The 15,756-nt window shown below is 40.8% G+C and overlaps 1 long non-coding RNA gene across 1 annotated transcript in view; it reads left to right on the forward strand.

Annotated features, from left to right (window-relative positions):
- The window catches only part of LOC137561354 (uncharacterized), a 57,324-nt gene that overhangs the window by 34,411 nt on the left and 7,157 nt on the right, over window positions 1-15,756 (forward strand). The window contains exon 4 of the long non-coding RNA XR_011029979.1: window positions 15,408-15,457. This is a non-coding gene — a long non-coding RNA (uncharacterized lncRNA). The remainder of the gene's footprint in view (window positions 1-15,407; window positions 15,458-15,756) is intronic.

A 15,756-nucleotide genomic window follows, 5' to 3' on the forward strand; every position in this document is an offset into this window, starting at 1 on the left:
TTCTACCTTTCATTTTAAAAGACGTCTGCTGACTTAATTATGAAGTTTTTTGCTAATTAAGATGTAAGATACAGTTCTTTCTGATTTATAATTAACTGTGTAAATTACAAATTATTACACTGGTATTTGGCAGGACACCAAGGATTGGATGATCCATGAAAGCATCTTAAAATAATATTTACTGAGTCGCAAGTCATCAGATCTGCACGTTTAAATGGCTCCCATGATAAAATCTTGTTTATGGGAAATCATTAAAAAGCATAAATATATCTTGTTGTGAATTTCTAAACAATAATGGCATATAGAAAAATCAAACCCTGCTGTAGTCTTTCACTACCTAAATAAGTAACAAGCATAAATGGGATTATTTTATTTATTGAAATGTTGTGAAAGTAGCTACTTTTTAGTTGTATTTTTTCCATTCAGGGCACAGGATGAATTGGGATTGTGTAGAGTAGTAGAGGGAAAAAACACAGAGAGATCCGGAAGCCCAATCTGGTGCAATAACGTTAGTATATCAGTGTATGGTATTAGATCTTAAAGAGAAACTCCAACCAAGAATTGAACTTTATCCCAATCAGTAGCTGATACCCCCTTTTACATGAGAAATAGAATGATTTTCACAAACAGACCATCAGGGGGCGCTGTGTGACTGATTTTGTGCTAAAACCACTCCCACAAGAGGCTCTGAATACCGCGGTACTCCTGGCAAACTGCCACAATGTAACAATGATTACAGACAGGAAATGGCTGTTTAGAGCTGTCTAACAGCCAGAGCAGCTAGAAACAGCTACATAAAATGCCCACAGTAACAATGTCACCATGTAATACATGTCAGAATGTGAATCTGGGAGAGGAAAGATTTTACAATGAGCAATCACTGACTAAATCATTTATACATAATTATGGTAAAAATGAAGCACTTTTTTTTATTACATTATTTTCAGTGGAGTTCCTCTTTAAGATATTATACTCACAAAAATGGGTTGCAGCAGAGGCAACCACTCGTATTCGCAAGTGGGGAAGTACCGTCCCCACTCGGCCTTTAGTTTCTGGATGGTCGCTGCTCCAAAAAGTGATTGCAAAATCGAGAGACTCGATTTCAATCTCCCCTCTACAAAAAAGGGTATCTAAAATCTTGGCAACAAGTAGGAGGCGCCCGGGGTGAGGAGTATGTGATACACAATGTAATTAGGCTACTATAGGTACTCCACAGGGTAGGTCCAACGATAAAAGTAATATAAAGTAGTCCTACCTTATGGATAAGAAATTTAGTCGAGATTCAATTTAGGCAGATCAATTTAATAAGAGCACTTTAGACAACGCGTTTCACGGCCTCAGCCGCTTCCTCAGGTCAATACAGTGCCTGAAGTGAGTAGTGTCCGAGTATCCGGGCGCCTTTAGCTCGCGCCGTTCTCCGGAAAGTAAACACAATTTCTTCCAGCCGTGTGCTCCCTCCACCTCCTGCAACTTCTGTAACGTCGTTACAGAAGTTGCAGGAGGTGGAGGGAGCACACGGCTGGAAGAAATTGGGTTTACATTCCGGAGAACGGCGCGAGCTAAAGGCGCCCGGATACTCGGACACTACTCACTTCAGGCACTGTATTGACCTGAGGAAGCGGCTGAGGCCGTGAAACGCGTTGTCTAAAGTGCTCTTATTAAATTGATCTGCCTAAATTGAATCTCGACTAAATTTCTTATCCATAAGGTAGGACTACTTTATATTACTTTTATCGTTGGACCTACCCTGTGGAGTACCTATAGTAGCCTAATTACATTGTGTATCACATACTCCTCACCCCGGGCGCCTCCTACTTGTTGCCAAGAATTGGGATTGTGCTACACTTGCAACTCATTTTGTACTATTTATAATGTTTAGTACTATTTATAATGTTTAGTACTATTTATAAACTGCCCAAACTTCAACACTGGAGGATCCAAAGCTGCTAGATGTAATATCTAGTAGTCGCTGGTGTTGAATGACATTGGCAGTGCATTTATTTGTTTGTACTCAAGATTTTTTTATGTTAATTCTGGAAATGTAACAATCAAAAAAATGGAGCAAAACTGTATTCTGTAAGTTGTAAAGATAAGCAGAATTGTCCAATGTATACCAAACCAACAAACGGGTCAGCAGCACAATAAGCATTTAAAGCTCTTTATTCTGTGTGTTGCGTGGCAACAGTGACTGCTGTTTTGGGATAAGTCTCCCTTTATCAAACTGCAAAGTGGTGGCTTGATAAAGGGAGACTTATCCCAAAATACTTTTTAAATACATTACTTATTGCAGTGCCAACCCCTTTGTTGTTTTTGACTGGTGCTCCCCAGGAGGATGCACTGGGGTTTGGGTCTTGGCACGCTTTTGTCCTTTTTGCCTGTCGGTGCTCCCTTCCATTCGATTTTTTGTCAATGTATACCAAACAACAGAGAGAGTGAAAAAATAGAGTTTATGTGCCTTAGTTGCTACTGCTTGGCATTGAATACATTTGCTTACCTTACTATCAATCTCCAAGTTTGTGGTTTTCAGGAATATCCTATTTATTTTATACAAAGCTCTGACCCAGGCATATTCAAGATATGTGACCTTATTAGCTATCGACCTTAAATTTCATCTGCCATATGTCTGCCCATTTAGCCATGTTATCAAGCTTCTACAGAATGTCACTATCCTGCTTACTGTTTATAATTCTACATAATTTTGTATCATCTGGATATATGGTAATATCACTTTCTGTTCAATCCACTAGCTCATTAACCTCTTGACGACCAGCTAACGCCGATTGGCGTAAACTGGTCGTCTGCGGGTTACCATGAGCGGCCTTTCCATGTCAGTTCACGGAGGGTGTCTCCGTGAACAGCCGGAGAGCCGCTGATCGCGGCTCGCCGGCAAAATGTTAACAGGCGGGGAGAAATCCCCGCTGTTTACATCATACGCCGCTGCTGCGCAGCAGCGCCGTAAGGCAGATCGGCGATCCCCGGCCTCTGATTGGCCGGGGATCGCCGGCATATGATAGGCTGAAGCCTATCCTTCAATGCGCAGGACGGAAATCCGTCCTGCGCAGCTCACAGGGAAAGGGAGAGGGAGGGAGCGGCGAGACGGCGGAGAACGCTGCGGAGGGGGGCTTTGAAGAGCCCCCCCCCCCCGCTAAGCAAATGCAGCCGGCGGCGATCAGACCCCCCCAGCAGGACATCCCCTAGTGTGGAAAAAAGGGGGTAGTATGATCTCCCTGCTGCACTCCTGATCGGTGCTGCGGGCTGTAGAGCCCACGCAGCACCGATCACTGTAATATCCCCTGGTCGGCAAGTGGTTAAAGGACAATCAAGGTGACATGTGATTCATACTAGGTGACTCATACTAATGTTTTAGATAGCAATTTCCTGCTTGCCTTAGCCTAATTGATTTTGCTGAGCTTTCTTCAGCACCACTCATGACTTAACATTTGATACTTTATCATATCTGTATCAGTTTCTTTTTAATGCTTTTATTTATTTATTTATTTACATTTCTATTGTAAAAAAAAAAACAGTGTGCCCCCAAGTCCCAAATACTCTTTTCTCCCTTTTTACCAGCCTAGGTGGGGGATAAAGGGGCGTACCTAGGGAGGACAGAGGAAGATAACTGCCACTTCCTCCCTGCCAATATTCGACACTCTAGTCAGTTGGAGATTTCAGTGCAGGGACCAAGGAGGTAGTCATTTGGAATCTTCAATCAAGATCCCAAAGGATTGCAATGTTTGGGACATTTAGTTAAGAGTATAAGGGTACTAATATACCCCTGTTCTCCTTTTAAATCATAAAAATGCCACCGTGGGTCATCCCCCAGAATCTACTGTCACAGACTTGGGAGTGTTCACCCCCCCACCCCAATTCTTCTGGGCATCCTGGTGGTAATAATATATTTATTTACATTTTTTACAACTTGCTACAAACCACGGTAACCGCATATGGATTGGGGTCAAGCGATATTTAGTCTTTACAATGCTGGCAGTACAACGTATTGATCTTTGCAGCTTCATGAATTTACTGCTATGAAGAAACCTTTTTCTGTGAGAAGGGATGGAGGTATCTGTACACTGCAATATGGATAATCACACCCATCTCAGTTACAGCTGACAACAATGCAAGGCATCTTTCATAGAATAAACATTCAAATGATCATTTAATAATGTTTTTTTTTGTTTTACAGAAGGTGGACATATGGTTTAAGCAACAGTGCAACACCATAAGTAAGGCTGTAATTAATGCAGCGGAACCCTTTATTCAGATGTAAACAATAGGCTTACTTTAATGAACTCTAATAAGCTGTTGCCAGTCAAGCTGTGATAAACACAACCACATTCAATATCCTGGTCAAGTTCCTACAAACACATACCTTGGTGTAATTGCCTTCTTAAAACAGAAGGAAATTTGCAATAATTCAGTTATAAATGAACATTTGTGGTTACCCACAATGCACACCTACTAAATATGCAAATTATCCCTTTTTGCCCTTGTTAAGCCAAGCAAGCATCCAGATCCGCTGGTTTATAGCAAGCCTATAGCTTTAAGTTTTACACAGCCATATCAAACCCACATGTAGACAGCCTGTTTCGGACTTTTGGTCCTCATCAGTACATGGCAGGGATTGATAAGGCTGTATGAGATAGGGCTTGGACGAGTACAACAGAGTAACCAAGCAGCTCAGGGTGACCCAAACTACTAAGAATGTATAGGGGGATAAAAGGAACCAAAAAGCCCTCCTACTAAAAAAGCAAAGCTTGGTGTAATTGCCTTCTTAAAACAGAAGGAAATTTGCAATAATTCAGTTATAAATGAACATTTGTGGTTACCCACAATGCACACCTACTAAATATGCAAATTATCCCTTTTTGCCCTTGTTAAGCCAAGCAAGCATCCAGATCCGCTGGTTTATAGCAAGCCTATAGCTTTAAGTTTTACACAGCCATATCAAACCCACATGTAACAACAACAACAACAACAAATTACATTTGTAAAGCGCTTTTCTCCCGTGGGACTCAAAGCGCATAAGCATGGCTCAGACCATCGTGGTACAGAGGAAGAAATTTTATAAGTCTGGAAATGCTAGGCTAAACAGGTAGCTTTTCAGTCTGGATTTGAATAGCTCCAGGGATGGTGCTGTCTTTACTGGGTGTGGTAGGGAGTTCCAGAGAGTAGGGGCAGCATGGCAGAAGGCTCTATCTCCAGATTTTTTGAGGTGCACTCTGGGAGTGACCAAGTTTACAGAACTTGCTGATCTGAGGTTGTGAGAGGTGTGGTGCAGCTTTAGCAAATCCTTCATGTATCCAGGGCCCAGACTGTGCAGGGATTTGAATGTCAGCAGTCCAATCTTGAAGAGTATTCTCCATTCCACTGGTAGCCAGTGCAGTGAGCGAAGGATCGGTGTAATGTGACAGTGGCGAGGCTGGTTTGTTAGCAATCTGGCAGCAGAATTCTGCACTAATTGCAGGCGACGCAGGTCCTTTTTGGGGAGGCCAACATAAAGGGCATTGCAGTAGTCCAGTCGTGATGTGATGAAGGCGTGGACTAGGGTTGGAAGATCCTCTGGGGGAATCAGATGTTTAATCTTTGCAATGTTCTTCAGATGAAAGAAGGAGGATTTAACTATAGATTAAATTTGGTTTCTGAAACTCAATTCCCCATCGATTAGTACGCCAAGGCTGCGCACAAGGTTGGAGCTGTTTATGTCTGAATTCCCAATCCTGATTGGTGTTGCTTTAGGATAGAGCTGTTTTGATGGCGGGCACTGGCCTTGGACAAACAGGACCTCAGTTTTGTCAGCATTCAGTTTCAACCAGTTATCATTCATCCATGCCTGTAGCTCAGCTAAGCAAGAGTTTATTTTTGGGGTAGGGTCTGTTCCACCAGGTTTGAAGGACAGGTATAGCTGTAAACCCACCTTTTATCCTCCTATACATTCTTAGTAGTTTGGGTCACCCTGAGCTGCTTGGTTACTCTGTTGAACTCGTCCAAGCCCTATCTCATACAGCCTTATCAATCCCTGCCATGTACTGATGAGGACCAAAAGTCCGAAACAGGCTGTCTACATGTGGGTTTGATATGGCTGTGTAAAACTTAAAGCTATAGGCTTGCTATAAACCAGCGGATCTGGATGCTTGCTTGGCTTAACAAGGGCAAAAAGGGATAATTTGCATATTTAGTAGGTGTGCATTGTGGGTAACCACAAATGTTCATTTATAACTGAATTATTGCAAATTTCCTTCTGTTTTAAGAAGGCAATTACACCAAGCTTTGCTTTTTTAGTAGGAGGGCTTTTTGGTTCCTTTTATCCCCCTATACATTCTTAGTAGTTTGGGTCACCCTGAGCTGCTTGGTTACTCTACAAACACATACCTTATACCCCTAACACATACCTTATACCCCTAACACATACCTTATACCTGCAACCACTTACCTTATCCCACAAACATATACTCAAACTTACACTTGCAAACACATGCTTTATAGCGCACGCACGCACGCAAGCACGCACGCACGCACGCACACACACACACACACACACACACACACACACACACACACCCACCCACCTTATACCGGCAAACACATGCCTTATAGCACATACACATACCTTATACCTGCAACCACATGTCTTCCTTGGAATATTCAAAAAATGGCAGTACATACAGTAAATATTTTTATGTATAATCCCATCTCCAAAATGAATGACACATTTAATAGCTTACCTACTAAAACCAAATGGCCATACTTCAGAATTAAATATGGGCAGCTTTGTGCCCTTTATCAGTGGACTGTGAACAATTTTCTCCAAGATAAATACCTTGCACTGTTTTTGTTTGTTTTTGTTTGGAGGCTTTAGGGAAATTGCATCACATATTTTCATCAGCATTGCAGCCAGAGTAATTGCTACTAATTTGAAGCTTGCTTTAATCACAATATAATTGCTTTTCTAAAGAGTTTTTATTTTTAAAATATGTACCTGAAAAAAAACAATATCACGTTTAACTCCTAAAAAAAAGTATATGCCTTTGCAATAGTGTATTTATTGTCAAAATTAGCTTTCACAGACAATAATAATTTTCAAATATAAACTACAGTGGGATGCGAACGTTTGGGCAACCTTGTTAATCATCATGATTTTCCTGTATAAATCATTGGTTGTTACAATAAAAAATGTCAGTTAAATATATCGTATAGGAGACACACACAGATATTTGAGAAGTGAAATTAAGTTTATTGGATTTATAGAAATTGTGTAATAATTGTTTAAACAAAACTAGACAGGTGCATACATTAGGAACTGTTGTCATTTTATTGATTCCAAAAACTTTAAAACGAATTATTTGAAATCAAATTGGCTTGGTAAGCTCAGTGACCCCTGACCTACATACACAGGTGAATCCAATAATCAGAAAGAGTATTTAAGGTGGTCATGTGTAAGTTTCCCTCCTTTTTTAATTTTCTCTGAAGAGTAGCAAGATGGAGGTCTCAAAACAACTCTCAAATTACCTGAAGACAAAGATTGTTCACCATCATGGTTTAGGGGAAGGATACAGAAAGCTGTCTCAGAGATTTCATCTGTCTGTTTCCACAGTTAGGAACATATTGAGGAAATGGAAGACCACAGGCTCAGTTCAAGTTAAGGCTTGAAGTGGCAGACCAAGAAAAATCTTGGATAGACAGAAGTGACGAATGGTGAGAACAGTCAGAGTCAACCCACAGACTAGCACCAAAGACCTACAACATCATTTTGCTGCAGATGGAGTCACTGTGCAAACTGAGACACTTGAGGTATGCTTAAGCACATTTGGACAAGCCAGCTTCATTTTGGAATAAGGTTCTGTGGACTGATGAAACTAAAATTGAGTTATTTGGGCGTTATGCATGGAGGAAAAATAACACAGTTTTCCAAGAAAAACACCCGCTACCTACAGTAAAAGGTGGTGGTTCCATCATGCTGTGGGGCTGTGTGGCCAGTGCAGGGACTGGGAATCTGGTCAAAGTTGATGAATTCCACTCAGTATCAGCAGATTCTGGAGTCCAATGTCCAAGAATCGGTGACAAAGCTGAAGCTGTGCCGGGCTTGGATTTTTCAACAAGACAACAACCTTAAACACTGCTCAAAATCCACTAAGGCATTCATGCAGAGGAACAAGTACAACATTCTGGAATGGCCATCTCAGTCCCCATACCTGAATATAATTGAAAATCTGTAGTGTGAGTTAAAGAGAGCTGTCCATGCTCGGAAGCCATCAAACCTGAATGAACTAGAGATGTTTTGTAAAGAGGAATAGTTCAAAATACCTTCAACCAGAATCCAGACTCTCATTGGAACCTACAGGAAGCGTTTAGAGACTGGGATTTCTGCAAAAGGAGGATCTACTAAATATTGATTTCATTTCTTTTTTGTGGTGCCCAAATGTATGCACCTGCCTAATTTTGTTTAAACAATTATTGCAAACTTTCTGTAAGCCCAATAAACTTAATTTCACTTCTCAAATATCACTGTGTGTACCTCCTATATGCTGGCATTTTTTATCATAACCACCAACGATTTATACAGGAAAATCATGATGATTAACAAGGTTGCCCAAGCTTTGGCATCCCACTGTATTTCCCACTGGAATTTAAAGGCAAAATATGCCCCAAATTAAACTTAAAAAGAATATACAGAGTTTGTTTTAGTTTTGTTTTTGAAAACTATTGTTTTGAATTGATCTGGTTATATATAAATTAAATGGGCCACAGCACCCAACTATAATTAAAACCAGTGATACTTTGCTGCAGTAAGTCATTATAAGTTTATTGACTGCAACAATGCAACAATGGCCCCTATCCAGGGAGTCCTATTCTAATCTGGCAATATTGCCTACTTTTCTATGTTTTTATGTTGGGATAAATGTTCAAGTATCATGTAAAAAAGCAGTAATTGCAACACCTCAGTAGCTATTAGGAAGCTAAGGTGTTGATATCTTTGATTTCTGGGATTTTGTATTTAATATGTTCCATTTGTGATAAAGCGTAACACAATTGACATGATTGATAGCGCAGTCAAAGTTGCAGAATGTGTTCAGCAATGACAGAAACACAACATGTAATGGTTTGCATACGATTTATCATGCATTAAACATGTTTATACAAATGATTGGTTACTGATTTTACTTACTTTACTTAGTCATAAATTTTTACTTAAAACAGATATTGCATTGCAAGTGCTTTTCTTACCAAATTTTAACCTTAAAACATGTATCACATGACCCCAATTCCATTTAAAACGTGTAAGTGGAAGCCAACTTGGCACATACCAACATGCTGGACAGAGCTCGTAGGCCACCCACAAAGTTTTCTCTTCATCCCCTTTGCTTATTTAGATCACCCCTACCTCCTACATTTTGACTATATATTGCTCACTATTGAATGGAACATGCTGTAGTACTCATGGAATACACTGTATATTCTGTTAGATGGCTATACCGGAAAAGTGTGTGTGTTACATAGTTACATAGTTATTTTGGTTGAAAAAAGACAAACGTCCATCGAGTTCAACCAGTACAAACCAGTGTGTGTGTGTGTGTGTGTGTGTGTGTTGGGGGGGGGGGGTGGCACAGGGTAAAGAAGTACTCTTTTTCCTATTGCAAACAAATGGAAGGCGTGGTATGGAACAGGGTTTCTAGACTAAGTCAGTCCTCAAGTCCCGACAACAATGCATATTTTGCAGATAACCTCAAACATTCACAGGTGGGGTAATTAGCAGAGCTTATTAACTACTTCTGTGAATTTCCACAAAAACATGCACTATTGGGAGTACTTGAGGACTGAGTTGAGAAACCCTGGTACGAAGCTTCTGTTGAAAGCACCATGTAAACTCTAATTAATCATGAGTTCCAAAAGGGAAGGAAATCAACAACATATTATGATTGTATTAGTGATCAGGTTGCAGTCTGGTAGGGATTTCATATATTTAAGTCGACATTTATGATGCAAATAAGTAGTACTATACTATGATTGAGTGATGTTTTGATATGTCATTGTTTCGTTATTCAGTTTTCTGCACAGGACTATTCAATATAAGATGTTAATGCTACTTTCCAGGAAAATAGTACATTTACAACTGCATTGGAAAAATGTTTTTTCCCATAAACCATAAATTCTTTTAAATGTAATTCTGATGATTCATTATTATAGCTATAAAGCTTTCACACATATCTTCCTGAAACTGGTTTCCATGGAGATATTGCAGCCATAGATATGAATACGTTGTAGATGAGGTTTAAAACAAAGCAATTTTAGTACCTACAGATGGGTTTGTGTCTCTTTCAGTGGCTGTTCTTGACAAAGAAGTAGGCCTGCAATTGATTTTCACACATCTATTTATTGGATGTGGGAAAAACTGCACTAAGAAACATATCGCAGGATCCCTGAATACATTTGTGGCAAACAAAGTTGGCATATTAGTATAGACATTGGCGTCAATTCACCAGAGGTTACCAACCTATTTATCTCTTGGGAGGAAATTTACCTCCTGTGATATCTCCAAATAGCAATTCTCCAGAAGTATAGGGGAAAATATCGACAGAGAGAAATGCAAGAGATAAATGAGAGATCAGTATGAGATAAATAAGTGATAGTTAGTAGTTAGTTTTTCTCCAAATCACAATTCACCAGGGAAGAAAGGGGGTGTGGCCATTCGTTATTTTTTCATCTCTTTATCCCCTGAATGAACCTGGAGATATCGTGGTTTTCACACAGCAGCTGCTGCTGTGGAAGATGGAGCCTTTTGAGCTTACTCTTTTAGGCCTGGTGCACACCAAAAACCGCTAGCAGATCCGCAAAATGCTAGCAGATTTTGAAACGCTTTTTCTTATTTTTCTGTAGCGTTTCAGCTAGCATTTTGCGGTTTTGTGAGGCGTTTTTGGTGTAGTAGATTTAATGTATTGTTACAGTAAAGCTGTTACTGAACAGCTACTGTAACAAAAACCGCCTGGCAAACCACTCTGAAGTGTCGTTTTTCAGAGCGGTTTGCGTTTTACCTATACTTAACATCGAGGCAGAAACGCCTCCGCAATCCAAAATCTGCAGCAGCCCGGGAGTATGCGTTTCTGCAAAACGCCTCCCGCTCTGGTGTGCACCAGACCATTGAAATACATTACCCAAGCGTATCCGCAGCCCCAAGCGGATCACAAAACGCAGCCGAACCGCTCTGGTGTGCACTAGGCCTTAGAGCTTGCTTCTATTATGAGGAGACGAAGGCGCAGGAGGAGGGTCTGTTTAATCGCCCCTCGTATTTTTCGTGAGAGAACAGTTCTTGATAATTTTACTGAGACAGAGGTGGTGAAGAAGTTCAGACTCATTTGTGATATGATTTATGATATGATCCGGCAGTAAAAGGCGGGAATACTCTGGTCACGTAGTGGTAAAACTCCGCCTCCTACCCACAATGCTTCACTTTCAAGCTTACAGAGAGGAAAGTATCCCATGTAAATCATTAATACCGATTACCTAACTCTCTGCTTTCTCACACTTTCCTCATGCATATCTCTCCATTATCCCCTGCTATCAAACACATTTCTCTCTGGCCCATATGCAATTCAATTTTTCACCTAAGTTATCTCCTAGGAGATAATTTTCATCTTCTCTGTAAAGTGCATTTTCAGCATTTTACAATTGAAAATGTAAACAAAAGATGGTCAATAAGTACTACCAAATTTATTTTGAGTATTTTCTTGCTTGCTGGAGGCTTAAAAAGCATCTTATGACAAGTTGTGAAAATATCACCTAGGAGAAAACACAGGAGAGAAAGTGAATTGCATATAGCCTCCTGTCCTCTCACACTGGTGAATTGACTCCAGAGTGTTAAAATACCTCATGAGATACTACCTAACTTTTTTCTCTTAGTAAATCCTCTCTGGTGAATTGACGCCATTGGCGTCAATTCACCAGAGGGGATTTACTAAGAGAAAAAAGGTAGGTAGTTTATCTCATGAGGTATTTTAACACTCTGAAGTCAATTCACCAGTGTGAGAGGACAGAGAGAAAAGTGTTCGATAGCAGGGGATAATGGAGAGATATGCATGAGGAAAGTGTGAGAAAGCAGAGAGTTAGGTAATCGGTATTAATGATTTACATGGGATACTTTTCCTCTCTGTAAGCTCGAAAGTGAAGCATTGTGGGTAGGAGGCGGAGTTTTACCACTACCTGACCAGAGTATTCCCGCCTTTTACTGCCGGATCATATCATAAATCATATCACGAGTGAGTCTGAACTTCTTCACCACCTCTGTCTCAGTAAAATTATCAAGAACTGTTCTCTCACGAAAAATACGAGGGGCGATTAAACAGACCCTCCTCCTGCGCCTTCGTCTCCTCATAATAGAAGCAAGCTCTAAGGCCTAGTGCACACCAAAGCGGTTCAGCTGCGTTTTGTGATCCGCTTGCGGCTGCGGATACGCTTGGATAATGTATTTCAATGGGCTGGTGCACACCAGAGCGGGAGGCGTTTTGCAGAAACACATACTCCCGGGCTGCTGCAGATTTTGGATTGCGGAGGCGTTTCTGCCTCAATGTTAAGTATAGGTAAAACGCAAACCACTCTGAAAAACGGCACTTCAGAGCGGTTTGCCAGGCGGTTTTTGTTACAGTAGCTGTTCAGTAACAGCTTTACTGTAACAATACATGAAATCTACTACACCAAAAACGCTTCACAAAACCGCAAAATGCTAGCTGAAACGCTACAGAAAAATAAGAAAAAGCGTTTCAAAATCTGCTAGCATTGTGCGGATCTGCTATCGGTTTTTGGTGTGCACCAGGCCTAACAGAGTAAGCTCAAAAGGCTCCATCTTCCACAGCAGCAGCTGCTGTGTGAAAACCACGATATCTCCAGGTTCATTCAGGGGATAAAGAGATGAAAAAATAACGAATGGCCACACCCCCTTTCTTCCCTGGTGAATTGTGATTTGGAGAAAAACTAACTACTAACTATCACTTATTTATCTCATACTTATCTCACATTTATCTCTTGCATTTCTCTCTGTCGATATTTTCCCCTATACTTCTGGAGAATTGCTATTTGGAGATATCACAGGAGGTAAATTACCTCCCAAGAGATAAATAGGTTGGTAACCTCTGGTGAATTGACGCCTATGTAATAGATCGGTTTCTGTCAGAATAGAGATGACAACATCAGTCCTTTTCTAGTTCACTTTTGAGCATTACTGGGTTTTTAGCAGACGTTTGTAGCGTTTTACCATACTTTTTATGTGTATACAAAATCATGAGTTCTTACATATAATTACTAACATGAAATGCTAAATGGGAGTGGCAACCTGCTGCAGCGACTTGCACAGTCCCTGAAGTATAAGTTACAAGTCTTCTGAGTCTATGCAGCTAATTTCCATGCAGGAATGTGAGAATGTTAGTGTATGTACCCACTATCAGGCAGATTCAGAAAACAATTAAAATGCACATGCATACTCAGCCCACGTAAAGTTTTTTTTTTGTTTTTTTTTTACCTCAAAGAGAATTTGTATGCAAATATGTCATAGGAATTGCAGTAGTGCAACTCATGTACAACATGGACACACTGCTTGTAAACTGTGCATTACACTATGTGCATAATAAGTGTTATACAATGAACGCATGTTCTGTACATGATTCTGTGTATATTCTGTAGAATGCAATGAATTATTCAGAATGCCCACTTTTATGTTAATTATCCTGGTTTCAGCATCATAAACACTTCTTTTATTTGTATATTGCTGTACATTGGTATGTAGCCCTGCACACCCAGTGATGGTTAGCCTAGGCTGATAAGATATGCAGAATCTACTCCCCCCCCCCCACACACTCTGAGATCAGGTTTATTGTGTACTGGGTTTAGAATGATCCGTAAACAAACATTCCGCAGAGACAACCTGACAGGACCAAAGATGTTGTCATCTGTGTTACATTGCAGAGTGTAAATCAGGGAGAGGAAAGATTTTACAATGGGAAAACACTGACTAAATCATTTATAAAAAGTGTAAAAAAAAAAATAAGCAATTTTTCAATTTTAAAATGGAATGCTGCACACAGTACAGTGTGAACGAGCACTTATAATAGTAAATCCTGGAACACAAAGAAACCATGCTAATAGCTTAAAGAGGCACTGTAATGACATATAGTAGAATGTACCATAATACATTATTAAGGATACCCAATTTTACGTTCATTATCCTGGTTGCAGCATCAGAGAAACACTTTATATATGATGCTTATCCTAGACCAGGGGTGGGCAAACTTTTTAATGCCACATAGCTATCTTAAATTTGACTGATGAGCCAGAACAGTGTGGGTGGCCAACTTGCTCCCCTTCCCCTCAATCCAAGGTCCCCAGTTCAGGTAGCCGATGAGTTTCTCAGTAGTTCCCAGTTTAAATTGCCAGGTATGCCCCAGTATTGGCAGGTCTTTCTCCAGTTGCCCCAACTCTTGCCCCAATCTTATCAGCCCATCACCCCATCACATTCTTAACCACTTCAGGACCACAGTGCTAAACCCCCCTAAAGACCAGGCTGTTTTTTTTATTAATTGGCCACTGCAGCTTTAAGGCCAAGCTGCAGGGCCATGCAACACAGCCCACAAGTGATTCCTCCCCTCCCTTACCCCCCCACCAACAGAGCTCTCTGTTGGGGGGGTCTGATCACTCAACAGTTGTTTATTTTTATTTTTTTTATAAATATTTATGTTATTTATTCTTGAATAAAAATTGTTTTTTTTATTTTGAATCCCCTGCTCCCTCCCTCCCTCCCACTGCCAGCCAATCAGGGTGATCAGCTGTCATAGGCTTCAGCCGATCGCAGCGCTGTACATGTAAATAGACGGCGATTACGCCGTCTAATAGTCTTCCAAGCGGCGATCGATACTCGGAGACTGAAGAGGGGGCGGAGCTCCGCCCCCGAGCAGATAATGCGCAGACATCCTGCGCGCGATCTCCTGCAAACTGCAGCCCCAGGACTTGATGCCAATCGGCGTTAGGCGGTCCTGGGGCTGCCGCCACACCCACGGGCGTGGAGCGGACTTAAGGTAGTTAACATTCATAACCTTCCCCATTTCACCCTTGCTTTGCACTGGTTCTCTTCTTTGCTCAAGAATATTAGTATTGTAATTGCAAGCCGATTTCCTAAAAAACTTAAGCAATTTCAAGTCCATCCCTAAAAAGCACTTCATTTTTATGTAAACTATTGCTTCTGCAGAAATGCAGGCATAGCAAAAATCAGCATTTCCACACATCCCTAAACCTACCGTAATAATAATTGGATGTTTGTTTGTACAGCCTATACGATGATTGTTTGTTCTGTTTTATTGTTGTTTCTTTGATCTTGCCAATATTTTTTTCTTGCCTAATCTGTATCATCATTACATTTATTTTGTCAGATGCATTTTTCTGCAGGATGCAGTCAGAGGATAAAAAAGCTGAAGATTTTGTGAGTATATAAATTGTTAGTGTATTTATACTTTTGCGTGGTCAAGGTGTCTTGAATTTAGTTTCCAACCACTAATAATCCTATATAATAATTTGCAAGTGCCCCTGCGTCCGTGTCCATGTGACAGTGCTTTTATGCTACTGCGCTTGTCAAGCACTGAAAGCTGTTGGGACAGGATGCAGGACAGGGCCTGGTGGTAGGCTGGTCGGCTGGGCGGGCGGGCGTGTTCGGCGAGCAGGCATGAGTGGCCATGCGACGGGTGGGCGCTCGCATGTGTGTTGTGATGCTGCGGCGAGGAC

This window comes from Hyperolius riggenbachi, chromosome 3 (genome assembly GCF_040937935.1).
Source record: "Hyperolius riggenbachi isolate aHypRig1 chromosome 3, aHypRig1.pri, whole genome shotgun sequence".
NCBI lineage: Eukaryota > Metazoa > Chordata > Amphibia > Anura > Hyperoliidae > Hyperolius > Hyperolius riggenbachi.